We start from the raw sequence: 13,428 nt of genomic DNA, 5'->3' as shown, positions 1-13,428 counted from the left end.
ACCTCATTCTGCACGCCTCACACGATCTTCTACCCTTCGCAATCTTTTGCCACATGGGTGGTCAGAGTAGCTAGCATGGATGATAGAAGGCCCATGCCATGGTTGTCCCATCTTTGAGCCTTCACTTGCCCACATTGCCATGTGTCCATGTTGGTCCCGTCTCCACACTTGCACGTGTCACAACAGTCCTGTCTCCCTCTCTCTCTCTCTCTCTCTCTTTGTGGACCTTCATGCATCTTTGGAGAACATACAAAGTGCATTTTTAGTGGCCTTGAAACCAACCTACAAGATTTTGTCTTCCAAAACAACTCCATTGCATGAGACATGAAGCTATTGATGTCCTTGGAAGTCCAGTGTAAGGGTGGTAAATAAAACTGAACATGAGCCATAATAATGGATTGAACAATTCGGAGCCAAACATGCAATGGTGGATAACTTCCAATAATCCAAGTTCTGACAAAGCTTCTCAAACACCCATGCCATTTGTTGTTTTATTGTTATAAATTCCAGCCCACAGGATACCCCAGATGCCTGACAATTTGGTCTGGAGGCAAAATTTGAGCAGGCAAATAAGTGAGTGCCAATCACAAGCTTTCAAAGGCAAAAGCTTGAAGTTGTCAAAGTTAATATTAAGGCCAACAGCCAAACCAAAATAAAAAAGAGTGCTCACGAGAAGCCTAAGGTCATTAGGACTATTTTGAGGCATGAAAAAGGAATCATCAGCATATGCCAGAAAAGATTGTGTTCCAAGGAGTTGAAGACCATGCAGCTGTCCCGTATCAATCACATAATCCATATATAACAAAAGTGGATGGGTGGCAATTGCATACAAAAGAGCACTCAAAGGGAAGCCTTGCCACACAGATCTGAACAAAGTCTAAGGTCTAGACAAGTGTTTGCTAAGTATGCATTGAGAAGTGGAAGCTGAATATATAAGATAGATCACATGAATCAATTTTGGTCCAAATCCCATCTTGGACATAGTCATGGAATCCCAGTGAACAGTATCAAAAGCTTTGGCAACATCCACTTGCATAATTAGAACATCCTATGTAGTATATTTAGCATATTCAATAGCAAGAAGTGCATTGGAAATATTATCATTGATCTTCCACTTGGGCACAAAACCATATTGCCTTGGATGTAAGCGATGATGCAATATACCTTTAACTCTTTGTACAATCATCTTAGCAACCAAGGAGCTTATAAATGAAAGGCATAAGTGTGATTGGCCTCGAATCAGAAAAAGTTTCACATAAGCATTTTTTAGGGACCAATTTCACAATGCCATGCTTCTTGGAACGAGGAAGATGTTCTTGCCAGACCAAATTAATCATTTTAAGAATAATATGTTTCAAATCAACCGAGAAAGCCATGAAGAATTCCACCGTTAAGCCATCCCATTCTGGGGATTTACCTTTTTGCCAAATGTGTCATAGCATCATCAAGTTCAATGTTTGAAAAAGACTTTTCAAGATCTGCACCAACATCTGAATCAATAATTGGGCATACACAATCCAAAAATCTGCAATGAGTTTGAAATTGATTAGGGGAAGGCAAAGGCTGCGAGAAAATGTTTTTGAAATATTGTACACATGCATCTTCCTGTTGGGATTGAGAGTGCATCCAATAACCATCCTATTTTTTAATCCTTTGAAGTGATTGTCTCTGTCTTCCTACATGCAAACTCTTGAAAAAAGATTAGGAAAAATAGCCTTTGTCCAACAATGGCTTAGCCCTGGCTCTAATTTGCCATTTATGAAGCTTTCTTTTGGCATTCTGAGTCACAATATTGTGGGAGTTGAAAGAGCATATAGTTCATGAGGATTAAGATGTCTCTCATGGCTAATTTGTGTGAGGCTTTGACATGGCTACTCTGTCTGCCCCTGCCACGTAGGAAACTGCACGCGGCTGCCTTGGCTCAAGATCACGATTGAACGGTGGGTAATCTCCAAAAACTTCGAAGCTCCATCCAAAGCTCCAAAGCCTCCCCGAGCCAACCTTCTCCTTTACAGAAATAGAGATAGAGATAGAGATAGACATAGAGATAGAGATGAGATGAATCATGATAATGATCCTCCCATTTCCCCCAACCCTCAGCCTACATCAACAACGCATCCTGAGTCTGAATGTTGTCAAGCCATGACACCATCAACATTCACCCACCTACACTGGCTGCCGTTGGCTATTGCTGTCGAATCCCTTGGAATGCCTCCCCACTGCCTGGTAGTGTAGGCCATGAGCAAATATGCACTAAGAAGGTGGCCAAGGGTGTGTGAGTGGGAAAACATTCATTAAAAAATTTAAATTGGCTAGAGAAGAATGAGATGGATCTTTAGGTTTGAACATATGATTTCATCCACATTGTTTAAGCGGCTCATTAATAAAGGTTTGTGGACCTAATCATGCTTGTGGGATATGACTTTTAATACATCGAGAAATGTAGATGATTTGGCTCGAGCTTATCAATTGATGCCCAGGGGACAAATATTTGTCACTTCAACTATGGTAAGAATCAAAGATCAATGGCCGAACAGTCTTATCCTTTAATGAAAGAGGCAAGGATCTCATGGAAATATGCATTGAGGATTTTTGTACAAGTTATGTTGCTAACATCTCCGCTCTGGTTTGTGACTATTGGCAGAATATGCACCGATGGATTCTCAATTTGTTTGGGCTTAATGCTTGGTGAATGCATGGAAGGCTACAACATCGAATCATCTCAATCTTGTTAGGCAGGTAGCATTGTGCCATGAAATGAAATACTTGCTTCTCATTGAGTCAGATGTCAGGGTTTTATCAATTGGAAATACAAATATTAAAATGCAAAGAAAACCCTCCTACCTCAAATGGCACAGAACTATCCAAAAGTCTCCTTTGTAACTCCTTCTCTTAGATTGGGTCTTCTGTCCTTCTTTGCTCTGCCATTTGTTCAATCGCTTCTTCCTGTAAATCCCAACACTCATGTTCTTGCAATTCTTTGGGTTCCAATGGAGATGACAGCAATCCGATGCTCAAGTTCTTGCAATTCTTTGGGATCCGCTGATTTCAGCTTCTTGCAATCTTGATAACCTCGTTTCACCTACCATTTTCTTGCAAAATTTTGCCATTCCCCTGCAAAATTTTGATGTCTTGTCTCTCCCTCTTGGATCATGAAGGCATCAGTGAAATTCAGAGAAGAGAGGAGCCCGTTGCTTCGAGTCAAGGTCCCTCTCTGTCTGGTAGGCTTCCCTTTGTCATTCGGTGTTGTTTTGGGTGACAGCAATGATCACTCCTAGTACCTTGGAACACTTTTTTATGTCCCTCCTATTTTGAAGGTCGCGTACAAGCCCAATAATCCAACATCTCCTTTGTCTCTAGTTTTTACCATGGGGATGATAGTGAACCTGCTAGAGAAAACAGGGCCTATTTTCTGGATGCATCTAAAGCCAAGACTTGGAGATTTCAGCCTCATCAACAAAAAATTGAGCTCTCTGAGCTAATTACATATTGGAATAATGCCAAAGGCCCAAAATGGCGGGTTGAAAGCTGTGACCTTGACTTGAATGCTCCCATGCCCCTAAAACTCGAGAAGACCTATCTATGCACCCTTATGCTAAAGAAAAATTCACTCCACAATGGCCATGCATTCGTTCACACAAGCAGTGGCATATATGAGGTTTCAGAGAGGGTCGAAGATTGGGGAAATGATTTTGAGAAGGTTATTGGTTCGAAAAATGTCCAAATTGAAGGGTTGGATCAATTTAACAGAGACAAGTAGGAACGAAACTGAATTTGCACAACTTCCAAGAGAACCACAAGGAGTCTAGTTGTCATCTCCCTCGATGGTGATGGTTTTCCGAATTCACAGGAGGATGTTCTCCTCGAAATGGTGTAGTCTCTGAGAGGAGCAGCAAATGTTCCAGTGATTCAATTGCTGTCCTCGGAAGCAATGGGAATTTTTTCACCTCAATTGCAAGGCGCTTGCCTATAACTCTCCTTGCAAATGATATAAGACACACAATCCGGCGTTCATTTCCTAGAGGAGACATTAGTGATAAAGGTCTTCTCCCCTTCTAAACATAAATAATGATAAGATATCAGGATAGTTTTTCATGTTGAGGAATCTTCTTTGCTATTTTCAATAGATTTCTAGAAAATTTGCATGATTTTCCAACCAAGCATTATTTAGTAATTCTGAATTCATGTGTAAATACTGGATAAGTTATAGTTGGTTTCAATTGTCATCATTAAATTGTATTTGCATTTTTCTTTTGAAATTTGCTAAATTTAACTTTTTGAAAACAAAACACATGGCTATTGAAAAAATGTAAAGCATTTTTTAATTATATAATACAATAACTAGTTATCTAATTTCTAGAATTCAAAGTCAAGATTGCATTTTTTGAATTATAATCTTTGTTAAATGTCTTCAACTTTAGCATATTGATATTTATAAAATTCAAAGTGCTATCTAATTATATAATAAAATAATCGGTTATCTCATTTCTAAAATTTTAATTGAAGATCACATTTGTGAATTCTTATCTTTTTAAAATGTCTTCAAATTTATTTTGTAGCTCTATTCAATTTGTAATTTGCAAGTCATTCATTGGACTATTATCTAGGATAGAAAAAATTACAATAGGTACTTCTACGCTAGCATTTAGCTAATTTCACAAATATGAAAACATCAATTAGTAGAAAAGAAAAAGTAACTTCTTATATTAGCATTCAAATAACAAGAATTCCTCATGGTAATTAATTAATAAATTTCTTGAACAATAGAACATTTCTTAATTCATTATGAAGATGCTATTTTGTGTATTTAATAATAAAATACATTTTAACATTATAACAAAATGAAAAGTGCTATGTACTAAATGCAAAGTGCTATATGCCAAATCCAAATTGCTACATGCTATATGCAAAATGCCATGTGCTAAATGCAACTGATATGCACCCAAGGAAGGGCACGTTCCTTGGTTTTATAATGTTTGGAGAGAAAGTGTTCCAACAGCTCTCCCCCCACACTATACATGTGGTTATGTGCTAAATGCAAAGTACTATGTGCAAAATGCAAAGTGCTATGTGCAACATTCAAATTGCTAAGTGCTAAATTGAAACTTCTTTGTGCGAAGTGCAAGTTGAAATGAACCCAAGAAAGGGCATGTTTCTTGGTCTTATAATTTTTGGAGAGGAATTGTGTCAACTCTCCCCCCATACATATGTGTGGTTATAAGTTCAATGCCGTAGTATTATGTGCAAAATGCAAAGTGCTATGTGCAGAATGCAAAGAGCTATTAATTAACCAAGTTCAAATTGCTATATGCTAAATTGAAATTTCTAAAAGCAAAGTTCTATGTGTTAAGTTCAAATTGGTATGTGCTAAATTCAAATTGATTTGTGTTGAATGTAAATTGAGGAATGTCATATGTTAAATTCAAATAACTAAATGCTATATGCTATATGCAAATTTCTATGTGCTAAATGCAAATTGATATGAACCCAAGGAAGGGCACATTTTGTGGTCTTATAATTTTTGGAGAGGAAGTGTGCCAACTCTCCCCCCATACAAATGTGTGGTTATGTGCTAAATGCAATATATTGTAAGCCAAATGCAAAGTCATGTGTGCCAAATTCAAATTACTATATGCAAAATCCAAATTGCTTTGTGCTAAATGCAAAGTTATGAGAATCTAACGCAGAGCAACTTCCTTTGTCTTAAAATTTTACATTAGTTATTTATCCCCCCACACAAATGTGTGGTAATGTGCTAAATGCAAGGTACTATAAACAAGATGTAAAGTGGTGTATGCTAAATTTGAATCACTATGGGAAATTTTAAAATTTCTTTATGCAAAGTGGAGTGTGCTAAATTCAAATTACTATGGGAAATTTTAAAATTTCTTTGTGCAAAGTGGTGTGTGCTAAATTTGAATTACTATGGGAAATTTTAAAATTTCTTTATGCTAAATGCAAATTCAAACGAACTCAAGGAAGGGCACATTCATTGGTATTATAGTTTTTAGAGAGGAAGTGTGCCATCTCTCCTCCCATACAAATGTGTGGTTATGTGTCAAATGCAAAGGACTATATGTAAAATGCAAAGATGCATTGAATGCAAGGTGCCATGTACATATCCTCTATCAATATAGCTACCTGCTCGGATCTAGTTTTATGGCATCTTATTATTTACAAATATCCAACAAAGGATAGAATAGCAAAGCAAAAACCAATATGGCCATTATACCATAGCAAACCAAATCCAACAGGCCCCTATCCAATTGAATTCTCCTACAAAGATCCCTGAAAACATGTCCACCCTCCTATTATGCACAAGGGCATGTGGACAAACTACAGAAGTTCTAGAATAGGCAAGGGTGATGGTACCTACAAGAAGTGCCTAAACAAACAGGAGGATGTTTTTCATCTATTCATATCATGCCCTGCTGCAAGAAGAGGAGAACTTGTCAATTGGAAGACCATTCTTTTGGGTGATGCTTTGAAGATTCCTTATGCCACTTGGACCTATATTAGAGCACATGCACTCTAGCACATTTGGATTTCCAGGAATGCTTATCAATTTAACAATGAAGTCACTGATGCAGCTTTGCTTTTCTCTCATTGGTTTTACAATTATGTTGTCTAACTGCCACTTCTTTTGCCTCAGGCTAAGTTCTTACTTGATCAAAACATACATAATTATAATGAAGAAATATGTCAACTCAACTCTTAAGTTCAGAAGCATCACCAACTTGTTGTCCACTGTGTAGCCACTCATCAAGACTTGCAACAACAAGTGTTGTCTTCTCTCTACCCTGTCAAAGATGAACCAGTGGAGTGATGAGATTCTCTTCGCTCTGTCAAGAGTGAACCCTTGGATTTTTTTGCCACAAGCAGCCTTCTACAGTACCTTCTCAACCTTACCTCCTATGAGGGGTCTCTTTTGTTCTCCTTGGAACCCAATACACCTCCTTGGAGGGGAATTTTGTATCTAAATGACAAGTTTTTGATTGTACATATGTTCTAAAGTTAATAGAATATCGTTTTCTTTGCCCAAAAAGAAAAACTATCGCGATTGTATTCTTTCTATCATGCAAAACTGGAAAGCCATCACCAATTGTTTTGGGACTGCTATGTGATTTAGACCTGCTGGAGAGCAATCAAGCGATGTCTCCAAAGAGCTCAATTGCATATCATGTTAAAGTGGAAGCAAGCATTGTTGGGATACAAGGGCAACATCAATGATGCACAACTTTCGTTTTGGTATCTAATTCGAGCTTCTGCAATTCAAATTATATGGAGGCATCACAATAAATTGGTTTTTCAATGTCCCAGGCTTGCTCATGATTTCCATTGTCAAGTTTGCATGGATATGATGGATACTATTAGGTGCTTTAGTGCTACTCATGAAGGGTTGCGAATAGTTTTCTCTTTTTCCACAAAAAGATGCTCATTTTCCATGACACTTTTGACAAAAGAAAAAAATGACACTTTTGACACTTTTAACAAAAGAAAAAAATGATGTCTTTTGCTCTTTTCGAGGATTTTAATTTCAAAAAAGAGGTATGGATGAAATACAATATTTTCTAAACCCTTATAAGATAAACTTATGCCTCGAATTCAAATAAAAGCACCATGGCATAACACATATCAAAGTGCAAATAAAATACAGATTCACAAATCACACATGCTGATCTCCTACAAAGAACAGTAGTCATCCTGCGATCCTGCACCTTCAAATGCATTAGAGATAGTTTTGTGGGCTAGAAGTTGTAGAGCCTTCCTCCTTCAACTTATCAAGTAGAACATTCTCTACAGCAACTTGGGCAAGTTGAGCTACCACCCTCTTTCTTGCATGATGTGTCTTAGCTTCAGCTTTGCACTATATCCCAATTGACAATGTCTTTGGAATCTTTTGGTGTAGTATGTCTTGTGTCTCCTTTGGCAACTGCCCCACATAAGTCAAAAAATGTACATCGTACACCTCTAGTGTGCCAAACCTTATGCAATTCTTTGTGTCCCTCTTTTCCTTTTTGGATGTGCTTCCTTGTTACCGCTATCATTGGACTATATTGACACTTAAAAGCATCTGTCGACTTGGTGAAAAACTAATGCACCTCTATCAAGTTAGTCTTTGATCCTTCCTTTATCGACTTTCACAAATTTAGTAAAGGAAATCTCCTAGGATACTCTATTGCTAATACAACAACCATCATACCAAACCCCAATCCCTCTACGCTACCACGAGTCCACATTACAAGCTTTTTCTTGGACCTCCTTGCTCCAAGGTACATTTCTATCTCATCCCAAGGTAGTTCTTCTTTGGAGGTGCAAGCAAATTAGTAGTTTAAGAAACATTCACAAATACATCTACAAAACTTCTTTCAAGGCATTGTGGCCAACTAAAATCAGATATATCTTAGGGCTTATGTTGGTGCTCAATAACGAAAGTTTTGGATGCAACGAATGGATTCCACCATGGCCATACCACATCTTTAAAATCTATTGCAGCATGCTCGACTTTGTCTCTATTCTCGTTCATTGAAGTCTAGTCTATGCATCTTCCCACTCCTTCACAGCTCAAGTTGTGCCTCCTTCACTGATTCCAAAGGCCATAATGTTGCAACATACAAATCACCCTCTAACACGCTTCAAGCACTTTAATCCTTTAGTTGGAACCCAAGACATTCATGTATAAAGAAACTTTCCCATACCAATGTTGTGTCAACCTAATCTTTCTTGATACAAAAGTTCTAGTATTGCAAGCTTAGCCCATTTATATTCTCAATATAGCAATCAGCCCATTCATGTCCCTGAACACAAACAATATAAAAGTAATGGTTGTTTTTATGTTTGCATTTATTCAGGTTTTGATACATATGCATCCTGCAAAATGTGGATCATTGCATCTCCATCCCATGCTTCATTCCTCAAATTTACCAAGAATCAGCTAAACATTGATTAATATGGTCATCAGTGTGATCCACAAGAAGGAACCCTTTTCTTAAATATGACTTTCTCCACTATAATGCAAAGGTATGCTACAAAACTTGATTTTTATTCTATGTGTTGTCAAGTTGAACACATTGGTATTGTGGAAAAGGTTGTCCATGATTCCTTAATGCATGTGATTAAAAACTAAAACTATGAGATCAAGAGATCATTCCTTATATTTGGTGCCATTAAACAAAACCTTGGGGATTGATTCACCATGGTAGATCATGTAGCCAACCATGTGATATGTGGTGAAGTTCTTCTCTTTCAAATATGTGGCAGTTATCTAAATCAAGGAAGATTGTCCTTATTTTGATCCCATCCCATTAGATACTTCTCCAGCTATTGGTAGCTCTTCTTGGGATGCTTCGCTAGCTTCTTTCTTTCTAAACCTTGCATTACTTTTCCTTATATGTGTGGAATGCACACTTGGAGAAATCATAGGTTAAGCGCAACTAATCACTATTTGGGAGAGCCTATGCATGTTTCATTACAAAGTACTACAACCAAGACCACAACATCTTCTCATGTAATTTGGGCACCCTCATTTGCATGTCTATATCTCTAAAGGTCTTTATATAGGCAAGTCTATAATCTTCTCAATGTCTCATATGCATTCTTTTCTAAAAAAAACAAAATGTAATTTTGCTTACTATTAGAAAATGGAAATCCCATTGGAGGTATACCATAGTAGAAGACTAAAGATGAGCCCTGGAATTACATGCGGAAGTGCTTCACTATATAAAATCAAACTTCATTCATTTTTTGTACTTCACAACCATTCATTGTGTGTGAAAGTAAGAATAGATAGTGCATCCAAGGCAAATAAAGAAGCAACACTTCTATATTTTCGTGTGTCCAAAACTAGAAGCATAGAGTCCCACCAAATTGTGGTCCTCCAATCTTATGTCCTCCTATTATCTGCTTGCCACCTCTAGATCTTTGAGCCCGCCTAGTCTTTGAGATTATGTAGACTCTCTGTCCAATAATTCCTTCCACCCTGTTTTTTGGGTAGCCAGCCTAGGTGGGCAGCACCTTGAGCTAAGTCTCTAACACTTGTAGGTCTCCTTCACCTCTTTTGTATAGGCCCAAGGATGGTCCTCCTATTACTCCTTCTTGCTCTTGGATTGGTGCTCCAAGTGATGCCATATGAGGCCCCAAATGGTCACTTTTATAGGGGTTGGTTGCCTCCCAATGTAGCTGACTAGCTGGCTCTTACCAGCTAACTCAACTCCTCCCTACCAGTCGAGTAGAGGGGGAGGGCTATAAATGTGTCTCAAGGTATTATTTTGTAGGTTCTTGTTGCCCTTCCTAGCCACATGGCATCAGCCACCACTGGCCCAGGCTGTTGGGGTCCTACTTCTGCCCTTATCCCATCCAAAATCCTTGCCAAAGATCCAACTCTTATTGCACCTTATATTTGCTTCCTGTAGATTTTGCCTCTATTCAGCCCTAGTTCAAAGTCCATATAGTCACGTGTTAACTCTGTACTGGTTTGTACATATGTTGACATCATCCACTTGTGCACACAATCCTCTTTTGATGGAACTTCCCCCATGCAGTTTCGTCCTCTCCATCTATAGACAACCTCTACCAGATTTTCCTTCCATGGTGGATCTCCTTTGCTAGGTACTTCGTCACTCTCTTTGCTGCCCACACGATAGCCCATGTCTACCCATGTGGTAGCCTCATGTCCCATCCTATCAATCTATGGTCCACCCCCCCCGATGCACTCCTTGTATAGGGGCTCGTAGATGGGGAGGTGAACAACCCTAATCCAACACCCCCTCTCACTAGCCCACATTGGCCTGATCCAAATTTGTCAATGAAGATGCTCCAATAAGTCCTGTGTCATAGAACTCTGGAACACTTTGTTGTTGTCATACTCTTTTCCTAGTTTTTCAACTAGTGGATCTTGCTCCACAAGGTCTAGTTCTACATAAGCACACTAGTTTGGTACATCGGCCCGACAGCGCATGATGACACCACCACCTTCAATCATAAACTCACCTTTGAACGCGAGCACTCCAGATACGAGCATCCTCCAATCATCCCCATATGATGGGTGAATAACCTGAAGTCCTCTATGCACCAAGCTCTCAAGGCTTGTTTCAACCCATCCTCTATCTGGCTAGGCCTACAGCCAAACAACATACCAAGATTTAGTTTTGCATAAGCACACTAGCCTGGTACACATGTCCATCCTTGGCAGCAACTAACAGCACTACCACCTTCAGTCATGGACTCTCCTTTGAATGCGAGCACTCTAGGTAACACCATCCTCCAATCATCCCCCATATGATGGGTGAATAACCTTAAGTCCTCTACACACCAAGCTCCCACAATCTGTTTCAACCCATCCTCCATCTAGCTCTGGGGCTGCAACCAAACAACATACCCAAGAAATAATATCCTAGGCATAAATCTAGATTACCTAAACCATGAAGCTCCATCTGTGGTTCTATGTTGTCCCCCTCTAAGTCAAGGCCTTTGTTTGACCCTGAGTCCTCAAGTCCTGTTGATGAATCCCCCTCTACTTTAGCAACACCAACCAAGCACCCAGATTACTCCAAGAACTAATTACTATCCATCACCTTCACAAAGTTCAATGACTCTTCTCCTGACCAATCCTCAATGTCGAACGTCATGATGATAACATCGAGGTCCATGTACCTAATCTCGGTAGCTCTGAGAGATGCCACTAAGAAAAGCTCCTATGTGACCACCAATTGAGTTGACTCCTCTGATTCTGAGCTGGCACCCTTCTTATTTTGATTAGCCTTCTTCTTTTTGCAATCCTTCACAAATTTCCCTACCTCATCACAACAGAAGCATTTCTTTTCTTTCTTTCTCTTCTTCTTGTTCTCTTCATCTGAAGTGTCCACTCCTTCATTTGATTTGGGCTTGCCTTTGCCAAGCTTACCCTTGCCCTTGTCATTGCCCCTATCTTGAGCTACTAGGGCCTTGTCACCCTAATCTATACTATTGTACTACTTTCCCAAGCTTCTTGTTGTAGCAACAGTGGGACCAGCTCCTCAAAACCACCCTTTGCCCTACAATCATTGTATTCAAAAAGCTACTATAGCTCGAGGGGAGCATTCTTAGAAATAGCCTTGCCATCTTGGCCATGCTACTACTGCGACTTGATCTCGCACCACCTTCATCTTGGTGATGTGTTCCTGTACTGATTCCTCTTCATCCATCCTCATGCCGTATAGCTTTGTCTCAAGGTCCAAGATTTTCACCTAGTTGTTGAGCTCACACATGTCACTCAATGTTGTCCAAGCCTCTAAAGAAGAGTTTGCCATCTGTGAGGAAGAACCATATCCAATGTTGTACCCACAATGATAGCCAAGTTGAAGGCTTATGGATCCCCGATCTCCCTAAAAGAGGGTCCACTGGTGTCACCACCACTATAGTCATCAATGTGGATGGAGTAATCATGGTGTCCTAATGCAATAGCTCTATCCCCATCACAATCCTCATGACTCCCTCAGCACTAAGTGGCTCTGAATCTTGATTTTCCATAATGGGTAATTAGTCACATTGAGCTTTCCCATCTCACCAAAATTAGGGATCTGATATCTGTTGGCCATGGTAAATTAACTGAAAAGGGAAATGATCTTTTAGTGTTGTAAACCTACCTGAACTTGAGCCTCCCTTCAAGGGTACAATCCTTCAGACGTCACTTGCCTGAACCTGAGCCTCCCTCCTGGGTACAATCCTTAAGACATGGAAGCCAATTCCCCTAAGAAATGAATCAAGGTCATCCTTGAGCAAGGTCCTTGCCTTCAAGCTCCAATTCCCATGAACTTCTCTTGGGGCTTTGATACCATGTTAGAAAATGGAAATCCCACCAAAGGGTATCTTGCAGTGGAAGGTTGATAGATGAGCCTAGGAATTACAAGCAACACCTATATATTTTCATCTGTTTGTCCAAACCCAAAGACAATACAAAAGGAGATGTAGAGTCCCACTAAGCCGTGGTACTTTGATCTTACCAAAATATCCTCCTATTATCTACCTAGAGCCTCTAAATCTCTAAGCTTATTTAGGCTCTCTGTCTAGTGATCCCTTCCACCTTGATATCCGGGTAGCTAGCCTAGGTGGGTAGCAACTTGAGCTTAGTCTACAACCTTTATAAGTCTTTTCACCTCCTGTGAATAGGACCAAGTATGGTCCTCCTAATGGTCCTTCTTGCTCTTGAACTGCTGCTCCACGTGATGCCATATGAGGCCCCAAATGGCCCCTTTTATAGGGGCTAGTTGCCCCCCCAAAATAGTTGACTAGTTGGCTCCTGCTAGTTGACTCAACTCCTCCCTACTAGCCAACTAGAGGGGGAGGGCTATAAATGCCTCTCAGGGTCTTCTCTTGTAGGTTCTTGCTACCTTGCCTAGCCGTGTGGCATGCAGCCACCATTGGCCCAGGCTATTGGGGGCCTACTTATGC

This window comes from Dipteris shenzhenensis, chromosome 5 (assembly GCF_047967505.1).
Source record: "Dipteris shenzhenensis isolate YYH24624 ecotype China chromosome 5, Dip_SZ_1.0, whole genome shotgun sequence".
In the NCBI taxonomy this organism is placed as follows: Eukaryota; Viridiplantae; Streptophyta; class Polypodiopsida; order Gleicheniales; family Dipteridaceae; genus Dipteris; species Dipteris shenzhenensis.
Note: the sequence above shows the minus strand (reverse complement) of the source record.